Source organism: Schistocerca piceifrons, chromosome 5, assembly GCF_021461385.2.
Source record: "Schistocerca piceifrons isolate TAMUIC-IGC-003096 chromosome 5, iqSchPice1.1, whole genome shotgun sequence".
NCBI classification, from domain to species: domain Eukaryota; kingdom Metazoa; phylum Arthropoda; class Insecta; order Orthoptera; family Acrididae; genus Schistocerca; species Schistocerca piceifrons.
In genome coordinates, this window is record NC_060142.1 from 396,507,786 (window position 1) to 396,534,006 (window position 26,221).

Here is a 26,221-nt window from a genome sequence, read left to right on the forward strand (position 1 = left end):
CTCTACCATTCCCTTTCCCGAACAGCACGTGGGAAAAACGAACAACTAAACCTTTCTGTTCGAGCTCTGATTTCTCTTATTTTATTTTGATGATCATTCCTACCTATGTAGGTTGGGCTCAACAAAATATTTTCGCATTCGGAAGAGAAAGTTGGTGACTGAAATTTCGTAAATAGATCTCGCCGCGACGAAAAAGTCTTTGCTTTAATGACTTCCATCCCAACTCATATATCATATCTGCCACACTCTCTCCCCTATTACGTGATAATACAAAACGAGCTGCCCTTTTTTGCACCCTTTTGATGTCCTCTGTCAATCCCACCTGGTAAGGATCCCACACCGTGCAGCAATATTCTAACAGAGGACGAACGAGTGTAGTATAAGCTGTCTCTTTAGTGGACTTGTTGCATCTTCTAAGCGTCCTGCCAATGAAACGTAACCTTTGGCTTACCTTCCCCACAATATTATCTATGTGGTCTTTCCAACTGAAGTTGTTCGTAATTTTAACACCCAGGTACTTAGTTGAATTGACAGCCTTGAGAATTGTACTATTTATCGAGTAATCGAATTCCAACGGATTTCTTTTGGAACTCATGTGGATCACCTCACACTTTTCGTTATTTAACGTCAACTGCCACCTGCCACACCATACAGCAATCTTTTCTAAATCGCTTTGCAAGTGATACTGGTCTTTGGATGACCTTACTAGACGGTAAATTACAGCATCATCTGTGAACAACCTAAGAGAACTGCTCAGATTGTCACACAGGTCACTTATATAGATCAGGAACAGCAAAGGTCCCAGGACGCTTCCCTGGGGAACACCTGATATCACTTCAGTTTTACTCGATGATTTGCCGTCTATTACTACGAACTGCGACCTTCTTGACAGGAAATCACGAATCCAGTTGCACAACTGAGACGATAGCCCATAGGCTCGCAGCTTGATTAGAAGTCGCTTGTGAGGAACGGTGTCAAAAGATTTCCGGAAATCTAGAAATACGGAATCAACTTGAGATCCCCTGTCGATAGTGGCCATTACTTCGTGCGAATAAAGAGCTAGCTGCGTTGCACAAGAACGATGTTTTCTGAAACCATGCTGATTACGTATCAATAGATCGTTCCCTTCGAGATGATTCATAATGTTTGAATACAGTATATGCTCCAAAACCCTACTGCAAACCGACGTCAATGATATAGGTCTGTAGTTCGATGGATTACTCCTACTATCCTTCTTAAACACTGGTGCGACCTGCGCAATTTTCCGATCTGTAGGTACAGATCTATCGGTGAGCGAGCGGTTGTATGTGATATATTTCAGCAGAAAACACCAGGTTCTTAGCACTGAAGGATGTATGCAAACTGTTTAATGAGTGTGTTATCAAAATGGAAACTAGTTTAATACAAAAGTATTGTGTTGATAAATAAATTTTCCTACCAAAATAATTGAGATCAATTTTGTCATTACTAAATTCTCTCTGTTCTTCTGTCTCTGTCTTTCCCATTTTCATGTTCACACTAATTCGCAAAATCTTAGCATCACAAACACTATAACACACATCTATCAAGTCGTACTATACTCTCATAAATATTTGCAACCATAAAAAATGATGCTCTCATCCAAAACTAGCCCATAGGTATGTCAGATGCATCTAAGTAAAGTACATAGAATCTTATCTAGAACATAGCCAGTAAATGTGATTTTTTAAACATAACTGGAGAACTATGACAAAATAAACATTTTCACTCCAAAACATGCGTTAATGTCCTGATGAATTACTTGGAGAAGTTGTTCTATCACAAATATAGTTCAACCATAACAATTAAATTAATCTATAGCGTAGCCAATCACATCAAACAACAAAAAGGTTAAATGTTTCTTTACCAATAAACTTAATTCGTTATTGATGATTACTTTTACTAAATCAATGAACTGTTATTCTAACAATGAATTTGTAAATAATGCTTGTAAACTGATATTAAAATCTTTTGTCAGTTAGTTGTGTATACATATAGGAATTAAAAACATCGAAAATTTGCTATTTCGAATTTTAAATTTAGACTGTCAGTGTTCTGTGTCTCTCAAAATATTCTAGTCCAGTATCCAGTGCCCAATAAAATATGTAATGAACCAAAATTGAGCAATAAATATCGATGTTTTGTAAGCTTTGGAAGAAAGATTTCGAAATTTATAGATTTTAATATTTTAATTCTACTATGTTACAATCTGGGATTATGTTGATGACGAGATCTGGTGATGATAGTTGTGGCTTACCATCTTACAATTCATGAGATATTAGTGGTAGTAGTATCTTTACTCATACGTAGATTTCTTTTTACAAAGTTATAGGACATGTCAAAGTGTTTACAAGTTTAGAGCAATTTAAAATAAACTAATTCGTATACTTATATATATTTACAGTCTTCTAGTTAGACATAATCATTAGATTTACCCCTGGTATACAATAGTTTTTTTTACAAATAACTTATTAAATAATGTAATGCCACAGCGTTCACTCTTATCTCACTATCAGTCATTGCACACACTATACACACTTTGTTTCATAACACTTCACTCACCACACACACACACACACACACACACACACACACACACACACACATTGTGACAGACATCTTGAATGATATTTAATGGAAATGACTTTTCTTATCAAAATAACAAGGATAAAAGCCTCAGACAACGCAGCCAAATGCTTGCCAGTCGACAGATATAAGAACATTGACGAAGGAATAACACTTCATTGACAAGAATTTATGAAACTTCCACAAAAATTGAAAGCGTTTCAGGAACTGTTAATCGAGTCATGGATCTGTGGTATCCTTTGTTTTCAGATTGCTAATCTAACAGAGTATGCAGGAGAGCTTACATGACGTTTGGAAAGTAGGAGAGAGATGCTGGCAGAACTGAAGTCTTGAGCACGACTCTTAGTCTAGGATAGTTCAGACGACAACAGCAATGAAAGCAAATGGTTGTGAAGTGGCGTCGCCAAAGTTGCATTTGGAAACCCGGCGTAACTGATCCGCTTGAAGATGGTTTACAAAGATAATTATGGTAGTAGTTGCGGGTTTACGTTGGAATCTCTGCTTGGAAGTCGGCAGCCATTGTACTGGAATTTGTACGAAGTGCTGTGTGTTTTTGTGGTAGTGATTCATGTTTATTATGCAAACGGACTTATAATATCAGTTTCAGGTAAATTAACTGTATATGTAATGAATTATAGGAATGCGTAACGTATGGGTCGTAAGTTTACTCACGTGTGGTTAAGGAGGCAGCCAGATCGTAGTTTAATTTTAGTTACCAGTTCGTTTTTGATTTGTAGCAACAACGTTTTACTTCAAATAAGTAAGGAATTCTTCGTCCTTTCAGAATAAAAAAACGCAGCACGACGGGTATATGAAATAAACAATGAATTGAAGCCACTTTGTCGTGTTAACATTGTGTGATTGACAATATAGTAGGGGAAACTTGCCCGCGCTAAGAATACTTGCCTCTTAGTTATACCGTTAAAAGTTCGATGGAGCGTCAGCCAACCGTCCGTTGGGCTGGGAGTTGATCGCGCTCTGATACAAATAACGTTCGTGTACTCAAAGCGGACTTGGAAGTTTGTGGTACACAATTTTACAACGTATTTGATGCACAGAAGTTAGCCGTCTTTGTTAAATGATCTACAAAATTTTATTGTATTGTCTATTGTGGCTATTTATTGTATTGCAAAAGGGGCATTTTCATGAAGAAGTATACTCGTAATCGTTTTTGACCACTAAGGTATTTCTGTACTGACATAAAAGAAACAAACACTGGTTTGTATTGTAGAAAGAAAGCAGTCTTTGACACATTGAAATTATGAACTTGAAAACTGCAGGATGATGTATTACAACTGCATGTCGAGTACCAGACTCTTCATTTAAACTATTGTTTTGAAAGTGTCGTCATGTGGATGTCAATGAAAAATAATGAAATGTGTTGCTGGACAAAACTTTGGTAGTTCCTCGTAGACCTTTTCTATTTACATTGCATTTCGACACTCATTTGCGTTAGACAATATAATATCCTGTTTATGTACTTCGTGCTTCCTTTCTGTACCAGTAAAATGCTTGCCATTGTACAATTCTGTAAAAGGTGCTGGTATGCATTAATGAAAATGGATTTGTGGATTGAAGAATTAATTGTGGAAGAATACTACTCAATTGCATTATGCTAGAAGTCTTTAAATTGAATTTTGCCTATTGATGTAAAAATAATTCAAGTTTTTTTTGTATAGAAGAATGCTTGTAATTTTTGGTTTAATTCCCCAGTAAGAGCTCAGTTTCAACCAGTAATGCAATAATGTATTTTTCACAAAATTTAATTGATTGAGATGATTGGAAATATGCTTCTTGATATCACACTTGTTGTTTGTTTATAAACAGCACAGCCCAACCACACAGGTTCACTGTCCTATGTCTATAGATATGTGTTTTAAGGATAGAGAGATGTGCAGACGAATTTTGTGTGAAATTTTGTCTGTCCATAAATTCTCCCACTTGTCCAAACAAATAAAAGAATTTGCATGAAGGGAATTTTCACAGTAAGTTTGACATCTCTGCTTTCTGCAAATAAAAGCTGCTGATAGTGGTCAGAAAGGTCGTAGATCATATTCAGATATTCTTTGCCAATAACATTTTTCTACCCCATATGTTGAAATGTTATTAATGATCTTGTGTGAAATATGTATATTTGTTCTGGTGAGAAAATAATACAAATTACTTCTTTTGTGTGACTGGTCCATTAATTTTCAGCTTTTGTCGCTTACAGGTGTTTATTATGTGTACACTATTTTCCAACTATTAATTTAAGTAGGTGTGTCTCACAAAGGTGGAACTGTGGTAGTGATGACAGACTGATCTATAGCATATCCCAATGTCTAAAACAGGTTGGAAAGTGACAGTTTAGCTGTGTGTTGTGAAACCAGTGAATGTGTATTTAAACCGAGGTAGTTGTGACAAACTTATATGTAATGAAGCTGGACGTGTATTTTAGCTTTGAAGTTGATAGTTTCATTTCTGATTGTTTTCTGTTGTGTTGGGAGTCCTGCAGTGTAGAGGCCTATGTATTGTCACATTGTATCCCTAATCAACTCCAAAAACAAAACCAGGGCCATCACTGAAATACAACACTTACACTGAAAGCACATGTATTATGGACATTAACATGCAGATGGAACTGTGTCCTTGACATGCAGTGTTGCAGAATGTGCAAACATTATAAACATAAGAAATTTCTAGAACTTTCCAGAAATGACAGATACTTAATAACAAGTATTTTGCTGGTGATCAGGTTGGAGCCAGGCGACAAGAGGCGATAGTCACTACTCGTCACTACAGGCAGCACAGCTCATGGAATTGCTCCCTCTCCTGAGAAACAGCAATGCGCTGTATTAGAAGTTCTCATTGGAGCTGACTACAGTATCCGAGATTTAGGTATTATTAGTGGTTTTCATATGGCAGGTCTGGAGGATTGTTATGTTCGCTTCATGTTGTCATATTCTTTTCACTGTGATGAGCATCGAAGCTTTGAGATCATAAAGTGCTGCTTCAGTTTCCTTGAATGAGGAGACCATGGTGTTGACCTATGCCTCAGGACTTTAGGAGGGCCTCGTATGAAGGACATGGACAATGTCTCTTGACTTTTGTCTTATTGATGAAAGATCGTAATCCTTATTTGGTGTCTGACACGTGATGGAAAATACCATACAGTGTAAAGTAGCACATTAGTAACTTTGCCAATACTCGCACTTTCCACACAGAAGTACAAATCTATACCAAGCGCCCTCACTTGCAGGTGCTTGGCTGTGTAGCATTCATAGTCTTTCTGCTCAGTGTCGAGGGCTTGTGTGTGAGCCAACTGCCTTACTTCTGTGGTCCTGGTGATAAGGTGTTTAAATATTCATCCTGAGTATCATCCAGTTAAAATGGCAACATTCAGTGTATCCATTGTTGTTTTGGACTGTGTGACCACAGAGCAGAAAGAACAATGTGAGCTTGTAGTGTCTCTCTTCAATACGTTATGTCTGACTGTCAGAATGGACAGCATTGTATCCCAGTTGCTGTTCACTGTAAACGTGCATCAAAAGCATTTCTGCCAACATCTTACTAAAGCTTCTTTTAGGCCATTTCTATGTGGGTGGTAGTTGTCACCCTGTGGGTGTTGTCACAGTGTGAAATTACCTCTGATATTAGTCTCAACTGAAAAATCTTTCCATGATCAGAGATCATCACAAGGGGTGCTCTGTGCTTCAAAATATTGTCTTCAACAAGGAACCTTGCAATTTCTGAAGCTTTGGCGGTTGACACAGCTTTGCTGATGGTGTAGGAGGTGAGGTAGCCAGTGCAATCTATTATCCATTTATTTCCATTTGTTGGCTTTGAGAACCTCTCCAGTTTGGGTGAATTGTGCAGCTGCAGGTGGAATCGGTATCAAATGCCCCCGAGATAATTGCAGCTCATGCTTCTGTCACTGGCATTCCTTACAACAGCTCAAGTAGTGTCTTAACAGATTGGTGGAGATCTGATCAGTGATACCTACATCTGATTTGTTCTAGTTTTCACAAATCACAGGTGACTAGATGTCGGAGCATTGTGGATATACTTTGAGATAGGTTGTAGGTGAGCAGGGATGATGAGCAAAAAATTTTAGATGTAGGGAAATGTTCAATAAGAGCCTTCGGGTTTGATGACTGACATAGGAAAGGTGCGACCCAAGCTGTAAACAATATGGTGATGATAATGTGGTATTATTGGTGTTTTTTTTTTTTTTTTCATTTCGAATAGGCTAAGCTTCAAGTCTTTGTTTTAGTATCACATTCGTTGGCTTTACCAACTCACAACAAAACTGTTATTTTCCAACCTAACCTAGACATCAGGAAAAGCTACAGATCAAGCTGTCTCTACAGCTAGTTTTTTTTACTGTCATACTAGTTGCGTAACTGGCATAGCTAGGGTATGTATTTATTTAAACAATGGAAAATCCAAGATGGAATGTTAAACAATATGAAAAGGAAAGTTGCTACTCACCATACAGCTGAAATGCTGAGTTGCAGATAGACACAACAAAACAACTGTCAAAAATTAAACCTTTTGGCCAGTAAGGCCATCATCAAAAATAGATAACTGAAACACACACACACACACACACACACACACACATTCCCAATTTTCCTCTTCCCACTTACTCTGTCCATCTTCTCCTGCCTTCTCTGTGTGTATATTTTCTTTTGCTTTCTTTGTCCATGTTACCACTTTCACCCCTGTATGTAGTAGTTGGTTTTTACCCCCCTCTGGCCCCACGCTAGTTACTCCCTCTCTAACCCCACTCTTTCTCCCTCGGTGTTTCCCTTTACGATAACCTGGCTATTCCGGTGGGTTTGCTATTCATGTATTGTCTTGCATTGCGTTTCCTTCTTTTTGGCTTTTCGTGGTCCCCCTTAGTGTTTGAGCTCCTTTTCTAAATTGTTTCCGTAGTGTGACCCATTTGGGGAAGCACTCCCTCTCTGATGTCTCTAGCTTGGGCGCCTCTCCCTCCTCCTTTCCCTTTCCACCCTCTCCGTAGCCTTCCTCCCACCCCTTCCCCTCTCCCAGCTAGGTCACCAGCACGATTGCCAGTCCATATGGTGGGGCTGTTATGTACTCATCTGGCTGAGCCCCCCTGACATCACAGGGATCACACTTCTGGTACGTAAGCTGTCACTGCCTCACACATGCCTGGGAATAGTTGCTTATCTTTTTGGAGCATTGGGGTTCCGGCTGCGACTATTGTGCCAAGCCACCCCTGCTGCAGCTCGTTGACATCCAAGGGGTGAGCTCTTGATCGGAATGGGTGGTACCAGGTGAAGGCTCTGCACATGAAGCCTGTGTTAAGCTCCACAGTTGTGGCTACTTGTCTGCAGCCATCTCTTCAGATAGAAATAGTTCTCAGTCTGCTCCTACTTTTGCTTCCTTGACCTTCCCCTTCTTGGTCACTCCCTGGGAGGAGGGCCAGGCCCACTTGAGGGAAACCCTTTTCCCGGTATTTGTTTTGTTCCAGGACAGATGGTGAAACTTTTACCACTACCAAACTGCTCTTTTTTTCCCCCACATTGAAAATAAGTTTGGTGGTGAAGTTGACTCCCATTGAAAGTTGCGATCTAGTTCCCTACGTATTAAAATATCTTTTGCCAGTCAGTCAGCTTCCCTTTGTGCTGTCGAGCACTTATGAGACATCCTGATGAGTAGTACCCCTCACCAGTCTGTCATTATGACACAGGGCAGTATTTTCCATAGGAACCACCTTCTTCAATCTGATGATGAACTCTGGGCTAACCTGTTTGGTGCAGTGTTCATTTCTTCTGGTGAGTCCAGAGATGTCCTAAGGACAATTGTGTTGATATTGATGCTTTCATCCTGGCATTTGTGATGGGTATACAATTCCAGAAAAGGTAAAGTAATGATTTAACATTGCAACATTAAGCCCTATACCCACCTCCCACACGCTCTTTCCATTGTCTCTGTTTAGGCCATGTGTCTTGCTATGTTAGGCGCCACCTATTTGTGGCAACTGTGGCTGCTCTACCCATATGGGGAGTCCTCACACTCTGCTGCCTATGTGTGTGATCTGTTTCGGCCCACATTTTCCTCACCAGCCAGAGTGCCCAATCTATAAAAGGAAAGAAAGCTTCAGGGTATGAATCCAAAACTCTCAACTGTCTGTCTTCCTTTTAGGCCTGACAGAAGTTCAACTGTCTCCACAAGGTATCTTTTAACGTCTACCTTTACTTCTGTTGCATCCTTTCCTCCTCCTCACCTACATCCTGTCTCCTTTCCCTTTCCTCCTCTTTAGCTGTTCTTGTTCCCTTCTCTCATGGAACCTTGGCCTGAGAAGAAACCCTCTTCTTTAACACCCATTGGGAATGTGGTTCCCTCTAGGATCATTTTCTGAGTGTTATATCTTTTGTTTAACATCATTCATCTGAACAAATTTCTAGGTGGACCTTCACTAATGTGGATTAGGATGTCTTTTCCTTGGCTGCCATCCCATCAGCTCCACGACACGATACCACTAATGAGTCCATTTGACCCACACCATCCTTTCAGCAGCTGTTTCACCGATTCCTTCTTCCTCGGGATGTCCTCGATGGAAGACTGTCCCTTGGTGGGCCCCCGAAAATTGCTGCGGCTATTAATGACCACTGTTGTGCCCTTCAATGCTACAAATTGCATCCATCTCTCAACCATCTCCTAGCCTTTAAACAGCTTCGTACCTGGGCTTGTTTTCCAAGTTAATACCAAAAACAGATTTTTTTGTAACAGTATGTCGCTGCCATAGGATTGCATACTCCCTCTTCGCAGGTGTGGGCAAAGATCAGGTGCATATTTGGCTGCCATCCTCATACGGGTTGCCAGGAATTTCCCTGAATGGTGTTATTCTCATCAACCCGGACTCTGTTGCTGAGTATTTTGCTCAGCATGTCACCCAGGCCTTAGCTTGGGTCCACTATCTGCCTGCATTCGGTCTTTTCAAACACAAGTCGAAATGAGTCTCTTTATCTTTCGTTTTCCGTTGCCTGGAACCTTATAACACCACATTTAGTGAGTAGGAATTCGCCAGCATCCATGCTCTCTGCTCCGAGATGGCTCGTGTACCAGACTTGATGCACAGTCAAATGCTTCAATACTTATTGGTAGCTAGCCAATATCATGCACTTGCCCATTTCAGCCATCTATGGCATGAGGGGAATTCACTTCCCAATGGTGAGAAGATGTTATCATTCCAGTTTTGAAATCTGCTAAACTGTCTCTTCAGATGGACAGCTATTGTCTGATCAGTTAAACCAATGCCCTCTGCAAATTACTTGACTATATGGTGGGTTGAAAACTCTATTTGATTCTTGAATCCTGGGATGCTCTGTCTTCAGTCCAATATGGTTTTTGCCAGTGCCACTCTACAGCTGATAATTTAGTTCACCTGGAGTCTGTTATCTGAATGGTTGTGCCTGGTGTCAAAATTGTGTTGCTGTCTCCTTTGATTTGCATACAGCTTATACCACCACATGGCGCCACTTTACATGAGTGGGGCCTCTGATTCCCACTCCTGATTTTTATCCAGAACTTCCTTTCATGTTGCACTTTTCAGGTACAGGTTAGCACCTTCTGTAGCATCTTCCATACACAAGAGAATAGGGTACCTCTCTTTTTAGTGGCTATTGATGGCCTGTTGGCAGCTGTGGGTCCTCCGGTGCCCCCCCCCCCCCCCCTCCCCTCCCCTTTGCTGGCCGAATTGATTACCGGCAAGCTGCCTCTTGAGATTGGTATTCCAGCACCAGAACTTTGATTGGTATTATCCAATCAAATTGTAAGGATTTGTGTAAAGAATGGCATATTCTGACTTCGCCAAACAAACTACAAGCACTAAAGGAGACCATGAATTTGTGGAAGTCCAAAAAAAAAACCACTGTGCATGCCTCTGACAAGGACTCCATCGTCCTTTGCTGGCTCTGCATCGCCCATACTTGGCTGACGATCCGCTCCACTGTCATTGTGGTGACCATTTGATTGTGGTCCACATTTTGCTGGACTGTCTTAACAAAGTCACCCTGCAGCAGACACTGTAATCTTCCTGACTCGCTACCCCTGGTGGTAGCAGGTGATGCCTTAGGGCTAACCTGGTTTTATGGTTGATTCATTGATTCATGAATGAGGTTTTCATCACTCTCTCTAAGGCTGTGCCCTACATGAGCATCAGAAACGGCCGACAGTGAATAACGTGTGGATATGTGACACTCCAGCGACAAGCAGCAGCATTGGGCGAAACACTTGGATGCCCTGCGTCCGAGCGACCATCTCCTGCTACAACATGGCTGCTTAGACCCAACCAGCTGTTTCTATAAAATGGCGCCCCTAAACTGTAGAATACTGTAGCAGAAGAGTAAGGCTATAAAATTAGGTTTACTTAAGAAAATAAATGAAATTTACAAAGGGAGGAATTTCATAATTTATAACATCAACTACGAAGATCACAGGACAAATTCCTCGAATACATGTGAACAAGCAGAGGAGCATTCGACTATCTCATCGATAAATTAAAGACAAATGGTTTTTACATGATCAAGAACTTTTAACAGCCGATAAATGCGGAGGAATGACTTGATTAGCCTAAATATGTGTACAGTTTGAGAACAGCGATTAACAGCTAGCTGTGGTGTAGCGATAGTGTTACAGTTTGTGATTATGGATTTGAAAAGGTACTGGGTTCGATCCCAGGTACTTCTTACGTTTTAACTGACTCGGTTACAATTCTGTGTACTAAGTTTTTTGTCTACTTTTTACACTGCATCACTAAGCATATATTTAAGGTCGTGGCAAAGTACTTGGTCTTTAAGTGTACACATCTGTCTCAGTATATCACGCACATTAAATTCCTAATAAATTACAATGAACCATGAAATTTTACAGATAGTTGATGTTGTGAACGTAATTCATCAGCAGTCAGTGTTAAGGCCAAGTGTTTCAATTAATCTAAATAGTCTGTAAAAGTAAAGCACACAAAATTTTTGAAAAGAAAGTCAAACGTTTTGTGAAATGAGTTGTCTAGAAGTATGAAATAAAAAATATTAGGGAATCGTTTGGTGCACCTCATTTTCTGTTCATCATTTCAAGCATCATTGTAAGGCATGTAGAATGTTTCTCTGGTCTACTATTTCTTTTACACAAATCATTTCATCAAAAATTTGACCGATTTATTTCATTTTTTTTATTTTCAAGTTTTATTCAGAAAGTGTGATTTTACTGACTCCTTGTTTGCCTTCCTAATGTCTTCTGTTCTTGAAAATCCTAACTTTGGTACTTGATTCGAAGGAAGCCTTTGACATTTAAATACCACACCAATGTACGTTTTTATGTGTAAAAGACTAGGCCTTGAACAGATGATATTTTTGACACTTCATTTACATAAATTGGCAGCAGCTTTTCGTGAAATATTTCAATTTTTCCTCAACTTGTTAATTAAGTTTTTCTTACTTACCCTGATAACTTTCAAGCAGTTAAATATTTTCATGCAAAACTAGACCTCATGCCGGTCACTTTGATACCCGTTTGCCAGTTTCTCTCTCCTTATTTGGCTATGAAAATTCAGACAAAACCACACGGTGTAATTTATAGGAAGTCTTGTTTTCACTCTGCTCGCTCGTTTACAAAAATGTATTGAGTGTTAATCATAGGATAAAATAGACCTTTGTGTGTGCTGTCATTTCCAAAAATCTTTGTTTTGATATCTTGAAGCGATCATGAGAAACGACGATTTTTGTGACCACATTGTTACCTTAGTGCAGGAAAGGTTCGGACGTAATGCAAGTGACCCGTCCGCATGTATAGTCAACATTTCAAATGCAGTGCTGCATTGTATTCCATTTTTCAAACAAAAGTTGATGCAAATTCATTGATCCGCCTTTTTCAAAAGCAAATTTGTCAAGAAGACTAACAATAAACTACATACTCGAAACAGCGAAAGATGCGAACGTACATCGGAATGTGTATCAGCAAGATAAAAAAAGAAAGAATTGAAAATTGGATGCATAGTCCCTGTGAAGTTAAAAATTTCCTGTTACTTTTTGACTCCATCTCGTACATATATGATCTGACAGGCAGGGTGAGCAGCAGTCTGTGGCTTTTCGCTGATGATGCTGTGGTGTGCAGGAAGGTGTCTTCATTGAGTGACTGTAGGAGGATACATGATGACTTAGACAGAATTTCTAATTGGGATTATAAATGGCAGCAAACTCCAAAGGTAGAAAAATGTAAGTTAATGCGCATGAGTAGGAAAAACAATCCTGTAATAATATCTTGGGTTGTCGGGTGCTCCGCCAGATATCAGCGTCGTACTTGCACGATATTTCAGTAGTGTAACTCGTTACCTTCATCAGGTGCAACCTGAGACTACTCCTCGAGTGGGCCTGGTCGATTATTTATGCCTGTGGCCTTCCCCCTTCACCAAGCACTCCCTCTGTGGTCCGCACCCGCTCGCTGTGGTCTTCTGGAGCATTGCTGTTCCCTTTCCCGTCCGCTGCAGTCCAGGTTGTTCTCTTTGCGGTCCGCGCCCGCCAGACAGGCTCCTGAGTGTTCCATCTTTGGTCTGGTGCGTTTGGAATCCCATCTGTGTTACCAGGCATTCTCCCTGTGGTCCTCTCCTGCTCACTGTGATCTGCTGGAGCGTTGCCGTCCCATTTTCGGTCCGTTGCGGTTCTAGATGTTCCGTTTGTGGTCCGCGCCCATCAGTCCCGACCCTGGGCATTCCATCTTCAGTCTGGTGCGCCCATAACTCTGTATGGGGATCGTTCTCCATGTCCATGTTCTTCTATTTGTGGAGTTCTGCAGCTGTCCCCGTTGCTTCTTCAGCAATTCCATAGCAGGATCCAAGGCTCTACTTAGTTGGTACCTCGTGTCACGGTTCATGAGATTATCGGTCATTTTTATCTCTATTGACTCCCTTACAACACTATCCCAAAATCTGGGCATCTGTGCTAGAAACTTGGTTTCTTCATAATTCATGGCATGACTTAATTCTAGGCAGTGTTCAGCAATGGCTGATTTTGTTGCCTGTCTTAATCGGGTGTGCCTCTGATGTTCCTTGCACCTGATGTCTACTGTTCTCGTCGTCTGGCCAGTGTAGGACATGCCACATTGGCAAGGTATATTATAAATCCATGGTTTCCGTAAACCCAGATTGTCCTTGACTTTCCCCACCAGTCCCCCGATCTTGCTGGATGGACAGAAAACACACTTGATATTGTATTTACGGAGGATCCTACTAATTATGACAGAAATAGAGCCAGCATAGGCCAAAGACGCCACCTTCTTTGGTTCATCTTGCTCTGCTTCTGGAACTTGTGGTGTAGTGGCTGGTTGGAGTGCCATCTCAATTTGTTTCGGTGTATATCCATTTTTGCAGAACACTGTTTTGAGATGCTATATTTCTGTCGGTAGACTTTCTTGGTCTGACAAGTCACGTGCTCTGTGGACGAATGTCTTAAGAACACTGTTCTTCTGTGCAGGATGGTGATGCAGGGTGGTGACAGCTGCTGGCCTGCAGATATAAATCAGTGTGTGAGGGTTTTCGATACACACTGTGGCCAACTGATCCATCTGCTTTCCTTTTTACTAGTACATCCAGAAACGACAGCTGGCCATTCTTTTCCTGTTCTATGGTGAACCTGATATTCGGGTGGCACAAGTTAAAATGTTCCAGAAACTCATTGAGCCTGTCCTTCTGATGAGGCGAGATTATGAAGGTGTCATCCACATACCTGAAGAAGCGTGTGGGTTTATATCTGGCTGTCTCTAATGCCCTCTCCACAAATCTCTCCATGAACATGTTGGCAACCACAGGAGACAGTGGGCTACCCATAGCTACACCTTCAGTTTGCTCGTAATATTGGTTCCCGTATAGGAAATACGTGGATGTCAGTGTATGCCTGAACAGGTCCAGCAGAGCACCATCAAATTTTTCTGCAATCAGTTCTAGCGAGTGTCTCAGTGGGACCCTGGTGAACAGTGATACCACATCAAAACTAACCATGATGTCCAAAGCTGTGATGCGTAGTTGCTTGAGGCGGTGCAGGAAGTCTTCTGAGTTTTAGATGTGGTGAACACATTTCCCCACATACGGAGACAGCAGATTTTTCAAATACTTGGCTGTTGCATGTGTAAGTGCCTCAATATTAGTGACAATAGGACGTAGAGGCATGCCCTTCTTGTGTATTTTAGGCAGACCATACAGCCTAGGTGGCACTGGTGCTTTTGCCCGAAGTTGTCTGATGATCTTCTCAGGCATCCCTGTCTACTTCAGGAGAGCCCTGCTCTTCTTGTCTACCTTGTCAGTGGGGTCACACTCCAAAGTTCTATATGCTGTGTCCTCCAGAATTTGACGTACTTTATCATAATCCACTTGCTGTAAAATGACTGTAGAGTTCCCTTTGTCTGCTGGCAGTACTACAATACTGTTGTCTTCCCGGAGCTTCTTCAGTGCAAGCCTCTCCTCGGATGTGATGTTCGATTTTGGAGGCCTGGCATTGGTGAGTGCCCTGCAAGTCTCTCGGCGGACTTCCTCTGCCACATTGGGTGGAAGTGTGGCTGCAACTTGCTCTACTGCACTGACAAAACCTGAAATGGGCACATTTCTGGGGGTCATTGCGAAGTTGAGACCCTTGCTGAGTACCTTCGTGGTTATATCATCAAACTGTGTGCCACTTAGAAATTAAAGTACTGTGAAACGCAACTGGGCGCCTATCAGCTACATGATTTACAGTAGTGTGTGTCGGAATCCACAGCCCATTTTTCAGCCAGTGTAGCAACACAGTACGTCGACACCAAGGACAACAAATGAAATAAAAAAGCAGGAGGAACTGCTACTAGTGGTCTGTCAATGATAGATCTAGGCATACTGCACAGGGTGGACGGGTACCAGGATGTTGTACAGATCCCCCTAACCAACAAATTTGAGAGACTGTCTTTCAGTGAAACTGAAATGTGAACCAATGGGACTCATTTCACCTGTTTTGGGGAAATTTGTTTTGTCTGGTGTCAGGAGGAGGTAAACGCGAAGGGTGGGGACCTATTAATCGTAGGCAGTTCAAACGTACGGGGAGTGAAAGTACCCCTTCACGAAATGGCAGCAAAGGATAGGAAAGTACACCAGGTGCATTCAGTATGTATGCCTGGGGGCCACATTCAGCATGTTAAAGAGGCTATTCCAGCAGCCATTGAGGGAGCGGGGTGCAACCAACTGCAGATTGTGACACTTGTTGAAACAAATGATGCCTGTCGTCTAGGCTCTGAGGTCATTCTTGGATCATTCCAGTGATTATCAGAAAAAGTTGAGAAGACCAGCCTTGTATATGGAGTTTCCACAAAGTGCATAATTTGCAGCTTGTCTCCAGAACTGATTGTGGCCTGTGGTTCTGTGGGGAGTGTAAGGGCTGAACCAGAGACTTTGGAGGTTCTGTGACAAGCAAGGCTGAGTGATAGGGTTGAGAACTGTAGGATCCCCCTACGTAGGTCAGGTGCACACTACACATCAGAGACTGCTATTCAGGTAGCTGACTGAGGGGGTGGGGGGGGGGGGGGGTTGCACAAGAATGTTGAAATCCTAATGATAAAGTGCTGAAGCATATGCAGCAAACTGTCAGAGTTTGAATTGCTCATGAAAAGCAATGAAGCTCGTGTAACACTAGGTACAGATAGCTGGTTTAAACTTGAAATTGATAGCAGTGAGATTTTTTGGGAAAATTTAAGTGTATGTCAAAAGGATAAGCAAATGGGGAAACCGAGCGAGGTGGCGCAGTGGTTAGACACTGGACTCGCATTCGGGAGGACGACGGTTCAATCCCGCGTCCGGCCATCCTGATTTAGGTTTTCCGTGATTTCCCTAAATCACTCCAGGCAAATGCCGGGATGGTTCCTCTGAAAGGGCACGGCCGACTTCCTTCCCCATCCTTCCCTAATCCGATGAGACCGATGACCACGCTGTCTGGTCTCCTTCCCCAAAACAACCAACCAACCAAATGGGGAATGGAGGTGGTGTATTTGTCACAGTAGACAAACTCAGATCCACCAAGATAGAAATTTAAGCGGCATATGAGATTGTTCGAACAAGACTCAGTATCGGGGATGGGCATAAAATAATTGGATCCTTCTATCACCCACCAGACTCATCTCCTGACATAACAAAAAACTTTAGAGAGAACCTCTGTTCGCTTCTATGCAAGTTCCTCAATCATACTGTAATCATCAGCGGAGACTTTATTTGTCCAACAGTCAGATGGGAAAATTACAGTTTTGTTAGTGGCGGATGTGATAAGATATCTTTTGAAACTTTACTGAATGCCTTCTCTGAAAACTACCTATAACAGATTGAAATATGTTGTATATAATGGCAACAAATAGAACTGACCTCTTTGAGAATGTTCATGTTGAATTTGGTATAAGTGACCATGACATGGTTGTGGCAGCAATGATTACCTAGGTACAAAGGACAACTAAAACAAGCATAAATATACATATGTTCAGTAAACTAGATAAAAATTCAAGAGTGTCATTCCCAGTGAGGAGCTCGAAACTTTCAGCACAGGGCAGAGGCATGTAGAGGAACTCTGGCTCAAGTTTAAAAGACTAGTTGACCATTCACTGGGTAGATATGTACCCAGTAGAACAGTTCATTTGGCTGTCAGGAGAGCAGTGGGTGATGCCTTCAATAACTACTGTGGCAGAATATTGTTAGTTGCACCATAGTTAGTGTCCAGTCCCTAGTGAATGAGGCAGGAACTGAAATTGAGGCTAGCAAAGCAAAAGCTGAAATGCTTAACTCCCTTTTCAAATGTTCCTACCCAGAAGAATTGCTGCAATTTAATACTTGTACCACTGAAAAGGTGAATGAAATAAGTAGTCTCAGTGGTGTTGAGAAACAGCTGAAATAATTAAAATTGAACAAAGCTCCAGGCCCCGAAGGAATCCCTGTCAGATTATATACTGAATTCCCAGGTCAGTTAGACCCTCTTAAGTATAATCTATCATAGATACCATGAAGAAGAATCTGTGCCCAGTTCATGGAAAAAGGCACAGGTCACATTCATCTGCAAGAAGAATAGCAGAAGTGATCCACAAAACTACCATCCAATATCCTTGACATTGATTTGTTGTAGAATCTTAGAACATATTCTAAGCTCAAACATAATGACCTCCTCAATGCCAGCCAGTGAGGATTTTGAAAACATTGATCATGTGAAACCCACTCATACTTTTCTCACATAACGTACTGAAAGTTTTGGATCAAGGTAACCAGGTAGATGTAGTATTTCTTGATTTCTGAAAAGCATTTGACTCAGTATCACATGTATGCTTATTGTCAAAAGTACAATCACACGGGGTATCAAGTGAAATTTGTGACTGGATTGAGGCCTTTTTGATAGGGAGGACACAGCATATTATCTTGGATGGAGAGTCATCGTCAAATGTAGAAGTAACTTTGGGTGTATCCCAGAGAAGTTTGTTGGGTGTTTGGGACCCTTGCTGTTCGTGTTGTATGTTAATGACCTTGCAGACAATAATATTAGTGAAATTATGCTTTTTGCAGATGATACAGTTATCTATAATGAAGTACTATCTGAAAGAAGTTGCATAAACATTGTCAGATGCAGTTATTTGTAAGGAAGTACTATCTGAAAAAAGCTGCATAAATATTCAGTCAGATATTGATAAGATTTCAACATGGTGCAGAGAATGACAACTTTACATCTACACGATTATTCTGCTATTCACAATGAAGTGCCTGGCAGAGGGTTCAATGAACTAACTTCAACCTGTCTCTCTGCCGTTCCACTCTCAAATGGCGCACGGGAAAAATGAGCACTTAAATTTTTCTGTGCGAGCCCTGATTTCTCTTATTTTATCGTGATTATCATTTCTCCCTACATAGGTGGATGCAAACGGAATGTTTTCGGAATTGGAGGAGAAAATTGGTGATTGAAATTTCATGAGAAGATCCCATAGCAACGAAAAATGCCTTTGTTTTAATGATTGCGACTCCAATTCACGTATGTCTGTGGCACTGTCTCCCCTATTTCATGATAATACAAAACGAGCCGCCCTTCTTTGAACTTTTTCGATGTCATCCGTCAGTCCCACCTGATGCGGATCCTACACTGCACAGCAATACTCCAGAATAGGGTGGATAAACGTGGTGTAAGCAGTCTCTTTAGCAGACCTGTTGCACCTTCTAAGTGCCAATGAAGTGCAGTCTTTGATTTGCTCTACTCACAACATTATGTATGTGATTGTTCCAATTTGGGTTATTTGTAATTGCAGTCCCTAAGTATTTAGTTGAATTTATAACCTTCAGATTTGTGTGACTTATTGAATAATCGAAATTTAGTGGATTTTTTTAGTACTCATGTGAATAACTTCATACTTTTCTTTATTCAGGGTCAATTGCCACTTTCGCACCATATAGATATCTTATCTAAATCATTTTGCAATTTGTTTTGGTCATCTGTTGACTTTACAAGATGGTAAATGGCAGCATCATGTGCAAACAATCTAAGACGGCTACTAAGATTGTCTCCTATATTGTTAATATAGATCAGGAACAATAGAGGGCCTGTCACACTTCCCTGGGGAATGCCAGATATTACTTCTGTTTTACTCGATGACTTTCCATCCATTACTACGAACTGTGACCTTTCCGACAGAGAATCATGAATCCAGTTGCACAACTGGGCGATATTCCATAGGCACGCAGTTTGGTTAGAAGATGCTTGTGAGAAACAGTGTCGAAAGCCTTCTGGAAATCTAAAAATATGGAATCAATTTGACATCCCCTGTTGATAGCACTCATTACTTCACGAGTATAAAGAGCTAGTTGTGTTTCGCAAGAACGATATTTTCTGAATCCATGCTGTGTGTCAATAAATCATTTTCTTCGAGGTACCTAACAATGTTCAAATACAGTATATGTTCCAAAACTCTACTGCAAATTGATGTTAGTGACATGGGCCTGTAATTCAACAGATTACTCCTACTTTCCCTTTTGGGTATTGGTGTGACTTGAGCAATTTTCCAGTCTTTAGGTACGGATCTTTCTGTGAACGAGCGGTTGTAGTTAATTGCTAGATACAGAGCTATTGTATCATCATACTCTGAGAGGAACCTGACTGGTGTACAATCTGGAACAGAAGTATTACCTTTATTAAGTGATTTAAACTGCTTTGCGACACCAAGGATATCTGCTTCTATGTTTCTCATATGGGCAGTTGTTCTTGATTGGAATTCAGGAATATTTACTTCGTTTTCTTTGGTGAAGGAGTTTCGGAAAACTGTGTTTAATAACTCTGCTTTAGTGGCACTGTCATCAGTGACTTCACCATTGTTATCACACAGTGAAAGTATTGATTGCGTCTTGCCACTGGTGTGCTTTGTGTATGACCAGAATCTCTTTGGGTTGTCTGCCAGATTTTGAGACAGAGTTTTGTTATGAAAATTATTAAAAGCATCTCACATTGAAGTATGCGCTTTGTTTCAAACTTCTGTAAACTTTGCCTGCTTGGGGATTTTGCATTCTTTTAAATTTGGTATGCTTTTTACACTGCTTCTGCAACAGCGATCTGACCTGTTTTGTGCACCATGGCGGATCAGTACTATCACTTATTAATTTATGTGGTATATATCTCTCAATTACTGGTGATACTATCTCTCTGAAATCATTCCACAGTTTTTCTACTACATGACCAGATCGGATGGAGTGAAGATTGTCTCTTAAAACGGTGTCAAGAGCATTTTTATCATTTTTTAAAAATATACTTTGCATTTCTTTTTGATGGTTATAAGTGTTACGGCATTCAGCCTAGAAGCAACTGCCTTGTGGTCGCTAATCCCTGTATGTCAGGATACTCACTATTTGCCCAGGATTATTTGTTGCTAAGAGGTCAAGTATGTTTTCACAACCATTTACGCTTTGAATGGGTTCATGAACTAATTGTTCAAAATAATTTTCTGAGAAAGCATTCAAATTCAGATGACATTTTATGCGTGCTGCCGGCTTTAAACATATAATTTTTCCATCATATCGAGGGTAGATTGAAGTCACCACTGACTATAACTGTATGAGTGGGGTACCTATTTGAAATGAGACTCAAGTTTTCTTTGAACGGTTCAGCAACTATATCTTCTGAGTTGAGGGGTCGGTAATAAGATCCAATTAATAGATTAGTCTGATTGTCAAGTACAACTTCTACCCATACTATTTCGCAGGAACTATCTACTTCACTTTCACTACAAGGCAAACTACTTCTGACAGCAATAAATACTCCACCACCAACTGTATTTGATCTATCCTTTCTGAACACTGTTAGATCATTTGAAAAAATTTCGGCTGAACTTATTTCTGGCGTTAGCCGGCTTTCTGTACCTATAACTATTTGAGCTTTAGTGCTTTCTAGTAGGGCTTGAAGCTCTGGTTCTTTTTCAACACAGCTACAACAGTTTACAACTACAATACTGATCGTTTCTACTACTAACTTACTGTGTTTTACCTGTCCCCTTTTAGACAGATGCACTTTCTGTGGTTCCCTGAGACCCTCCAACCCAAAAAAAACCATCCAGTCCCATCCACACAGCCCCTGCTACCCATGTAGCTGCTTCCTGTGTGTAATGGACTCCTGACCTATTAAGCGGAACCTGGGAACCCACCAACTGATGACGCAAGTCAAGGAATCTACAGCCTACACAGTCACAGAACTGCCTGAGCCTCTGATTCAGACCATCCACTTATCTCTGCACCAAAGGACCACAGTTGATTCTATAGACAATGCTGCAGATCGTGAGCTCCACTTTAATCTCGCAAGCAAGACTGGCAGTCTTTACCATTTCCGCTAGCTGCCCGAAACCAGGGAGAATCTCCTCTGATCCAAAGCAACACACATCATTGGTACTGACATGAGCCACCACCTGCAGTTGGCTGCACCCTGTATTCTTCATGTCATCCGGAAGCGCCCTTTCCAGATCCAGAATGACTCCCCCCCGCCCGCCCCCCTCCAGTATGCACACGGAGTGCACACTGGCTTCCTTCCCCTCCTTGGCAGCCACGTTCCTAAGGGGCCCCATTATGCGCCTAACGTTGAAGCTCCCAACTATCAGCAAACCCACCCTCTGTGAGTGCCCAGACCTTGTGGGCCGAGAAGCTTCCTCTGAAACAGGGTGGACGACTACATCCGGCTCAGAGACATCATCAGCAACAGGTAACACCCGAAACCTGTTCGGCAAACGAACCAGGGAGGCCCTACGATCGGCTCCTCAGAAAACTTTTTTTCTGCCTGCCAGACTTTGGAATAATCTACCACTTGACCACAGGTTAGGGGTCAAACTGAGTGCAGGTAGTACCCAGGGTGGCCGCAGCAGTGGAACGATTGGGTGACACGTGGGACATGCTCTACGTCCTTCGCATCCCTGCATCTGACCCCCCACAGTGATGCTCCTTGGCAGCAGCCTCAAGCTGTGTGACGGAAGCCGACACAGCCTGGAGCTGTGAGCGAAGGATTGCCCTCGCTCCTGTTTGGAGCTCATAAAAATATCTAACAAACAAACCGTGTACTCGCTTACTAGCTCCAGGAATTCGAAGTGCTCTCTCACTAATGGTCTAAATGACACTGAGCTACACTAACCAAAACAAACAAAAGCCTGTACGATATGAGGGTCGATATAATGGTTGATAGCAATGGTGGTACTGTACACTACACTGTTATTAAACTAAAAGCTTGGGCCTAGTAAGCACTTGAGCACACAAGAAATTACAAAAATAATCTAGTAACTACACAGATATCTGTAAATAAGTCACTGTTATTGAAAACTCATAAAAATATATAACTGACAAAACGGTGTACTCACCTTATTAGCAGCAGGAACATGAGGTGCTCTGTATCTGGCGGTCTATCCGACACTTGCTCTAAATGTTCAGAAATGTAAAATTTTTCACTTCACAAAACGAAAAAATGTAGTATACTAGGACTATAATATCAGTGAGAGTCACTGTTGGAATTGGTCAACGTGTACAAATACCTCGGTGTAACATTTTGTAGGGATATGAAATGGAATGATCATATGAGTTAGTCATGAGTAAAGCAGGTGGTGGACTTCGTTATATTGGTAGAATAGTGGGGAAGTGCAGTCAGTCTACAAAGGAAGTTGTTTACAAATAACTCGTGCAACCAGTTCTAGAATATTGGTGAAGTGTGTGGTACCCATACCAGATAGGACTAAGAGGGGATATTGAACATGTACAGAGGAGGGCAGCACGAATGGTCAAAGTTTGTTTAATCCATGGGATAGTGTCACAGAGATACTGAAGGAACTGCATTGGAAGACTCTTGAAGATACACACAGACTATCTTGAGAAAGTCTATTAAGAACATTTCAAGAACCAGCTTTAAATGATTATTCTATGAATGTACTACAGCCTCCTACTTATTGCACACTCAGGGATCATGAGGATAAGATTAGAATAATTACTGTACACAAAGAGTCAGTCAAGCATTCTTTTCACAATGCATACATACATGGTACAATGAGATGTACCATCTGCCATGCATCTCATGGTGGTTTTCAGAGTGTAGATGTAGAAAAGAGTGACTGATTAAATCAACCATTTGGCTGTTGGGTACCTACTGCTATACACTGAAGAGAGATGAAGACCTCACTCAACTATGGACAAAGCACAGTCTGACGTTGCGTAACTTCTTTCTCTGTTTAGAGGACTCTCAGTGTGTCTTCTTATGGCACACAGATTTCAGTACATCAAATTTTGATTTTCTTCTGTATGTAGGCAATAGGGCAAAAGATATTGTCCTCAGTTTTGGCAGACAATGAAACAAATGTAGTATAACTTTCAATATTTTATGAAATGCCTGACTTGCTCCCGAAATTGTTTTGGAGAAGTTTGTAATGTGTTATCAAGGTGGGAGATTGGCTCAACATTCTTTGTTAATCAGCCAGCTACACTTCCCTTTGTTGTTACTTCAGCTTTTTTCTGTAGATCAGTTAGGATTTCAACACCAAATTTTAACACACACAATTTTACTCTCTCTGTGGTTGTGTGTTTGGGCACGTGGCTGCTGCATACTAGCTGGCAACACTGCCTGCTGCCACAGACACTTTTTAATCACAAAGCTGTTTTATGAAACCTGTAATCAGGTTACGCCTTGAAAGGAAGCTGGGAGCAAGTTCTGGGCTCAAAATGCCAAACTGAATGCTGTAAAGTCAATCCAGTGACTCTGAATGTCGGTCTTCATCCTGTAACAGGTATACCTCCTTATTTAAATGCTCCACCATGCTATTGAAGCTTCCAGCAACATTCTTCAGTCCAGTGTGACAGATAGCCTGTTCTTCATAGAGTGTGGCGAGCTACTCTGTAATCAGAATTATGACACAACTTAAGCCCAACAGTGTGCTGAACACTGAAGTGGACTATAGAGTTTTGCACTTTACGACTGATGAAAAATGTGTAGGGTAACAGATTAGTGTATGGTATATGTGACCAATGCTGCAACTGTAAACAATGAGCTATTTGATGTCCAGGAATCTTCTGTTAACCTGACATAATGGTAGTCTGCAACGTGAAGATGTTGCTGTACTGAAACCGGTTGCCAGAAAATTAATATATATTACAGCAAGTTATGCTATTCTGTAAATTTAATTCTTGTCATTAGGAGAATAGACTTTTATTGGCACCATAATATAATTAGATGTCTTCATGATTTATACCAATGTGTTTCCTGCCCTTTTGTGCAATGCTTCGTCCCTCAACATTATTTTAACTATATCAGTGATCTCCTGTCAGATCACTTGCACAAAAATGTGGTTCTTTAGGACAACAGTTGCTTTTCTGGTAACTTGGTTAAATGCTTCCTAGTGTAGGATGTTGTTGATGCATTTATTTCCAAGTGTACACATGTGTGACTTGGTTTTGTAAATGACACTTTTGCTTGTTTAGTGGAGTGGAATGTTTTAAAAGTGTAAACATTTGTAATGAAACAAACTTTATTGTATGCTGCAAATTTTTAATGCATGTTTCAGCTCAAATCATCGTCTTCATCAACGGCATATTGAATTTGATCTTAGGTGCATGCTCAAGCAAGGACACGCTATTTCTGTGAAATGATACACATAATGTACTAGAAACCACATGTAACTGAAGAGAGATTTCTGTGCCGAAGATAAGCCAAATCGGCTCAAAGCCAGTAACTGGATTTTTTTTTTAAAAAAAAGGTGACTTGTTTTGTTTTTGTGTCATATTATACACTACATGAAACACTCTGATTAGACAAATGTCACACCTTCACTGCCTCAAGAAAATTCATCTTGTATTGTGTATCTGTCTTCATTCATACTTGATGCACATTCATGCAGATGAGTCTGTTACTACAGCTGTTCAGTATGTGTGCCAGGAGACATTTTTCACTTTTGAAAATGGGTGTGACGGGGAAGATGAAAACCTTGCTGTTTCTGAGCCCAGTTTTGCCTGTACAGAGCAATATAATTCTGACCAAATATTTGTGGAAAAGTAATTAAGACCAATTCATCAAGTTATTTAGCATTCAGGAGTGCTAGATTGAATTATGCTTTACTTTTCCCCCAAGAGAGCAGGATTGTTCAAGTGTTGGGGCAGACTTATTTTATAGAGAAAGTGTTGAATGGTATACAGATAATAGAGGTACTTGGTGCCCAGCTTTCGGGGTTACATTCTTCGCAGACTGCATGCAGTAGAAGTGTGCTCTCAAAATGTTACATATTTACTATGATTATTATAGACCTAAAGAATGCAATTTGGAAGATGATGATATAGATATCTGCTTGTCAAACTCTGATTCTGGAAGAGGAGATCATATGTAATAGACCTCAGTATTATAGTTCTTAATATTACTTAAGTTTGTCTAACTTGGGTACCTGGAGCCATGTACACTTTGTGCCCACTAATGGTATATGCATTGTCGATGCCAAAAGGTGCAGTAAATTGATTCCAATGATTTTAAGGCAAGCAGTAGGAGTTTCAAAATAAAAATGAGGCACAATAGAAAACTCACAATTAAATTGTTATCATATATGAACGCAAAACTAGTGTTAAACTCAGCATTGCAGCTCATATGAATAATTTATTTCGCTGTTTTGTTTGGAGTTAAGAAAACTAATTTCAGTTTGTAGAACAAAAATGTGGTAAAGTATTTGCTCACTTTGGACAGCAAAAGCTGAGAGTAGGTGTTACACATCGTAAAATTATCTGACAGTGATTTGATTGGATAACAGTGTTTGTATAATTAGATAGATAAAAAAAATCTACTCACCAAGTGGTGACAGGGGAGAACATTTTTTCCTGGCTGAACGGTTGAATGGGAAGGAAGAGGGATGAAGGAAAAGAACAAGCAAGATTTAAAAGATGGGGGAGTTACACTAAAGTCTTTCAGGGCCTGGGGAAGACTTATCGGACAGGATGAGAAGGAAATACTGATTGTTGGAGACTGTACCAGGTGAGGAAAACCTTACAGCTTAAAGGTGGATGATAGGGTACTAAGGAAGACAAAGATTATTCACAAAACATCGTGCAAGAGTTAATAAGAATGGAAAGTGAAGTAGAGATGGAATGCAGTACAAAAAG

At 40.9% G+C, this 26,221-nt stretch overlaps 1 protein-coding gene across 2 annotated transcripts in view; it reads left to right on the top strand.

Moving 5' to 3' along the window:
* Window positions 1–3,075: 3,075 nt before the first annotated feature.
* Window positions 3,076–26,221, top strand: part of LOC124799268 (RNA-binding protein 25) — a 196,125-nt gene continuing 172,979 nt past the window's right edge. The window contains exons 1-2 of one of the 2 annotated variants that reach the window (XM_047262833.1): window positions 3,079–3,211; window positions 24,646–24,837. The gene's annotated coding sequence lies outside the window, so the exon portion shown is untranslated. Of the gene's footprint in view, window positions 3,212–24,645; window positions 24,838–26,221 lie in introns of both variants that reach the window. The other variant, XM_047262832.1, reaches the window with a different exon arrangement.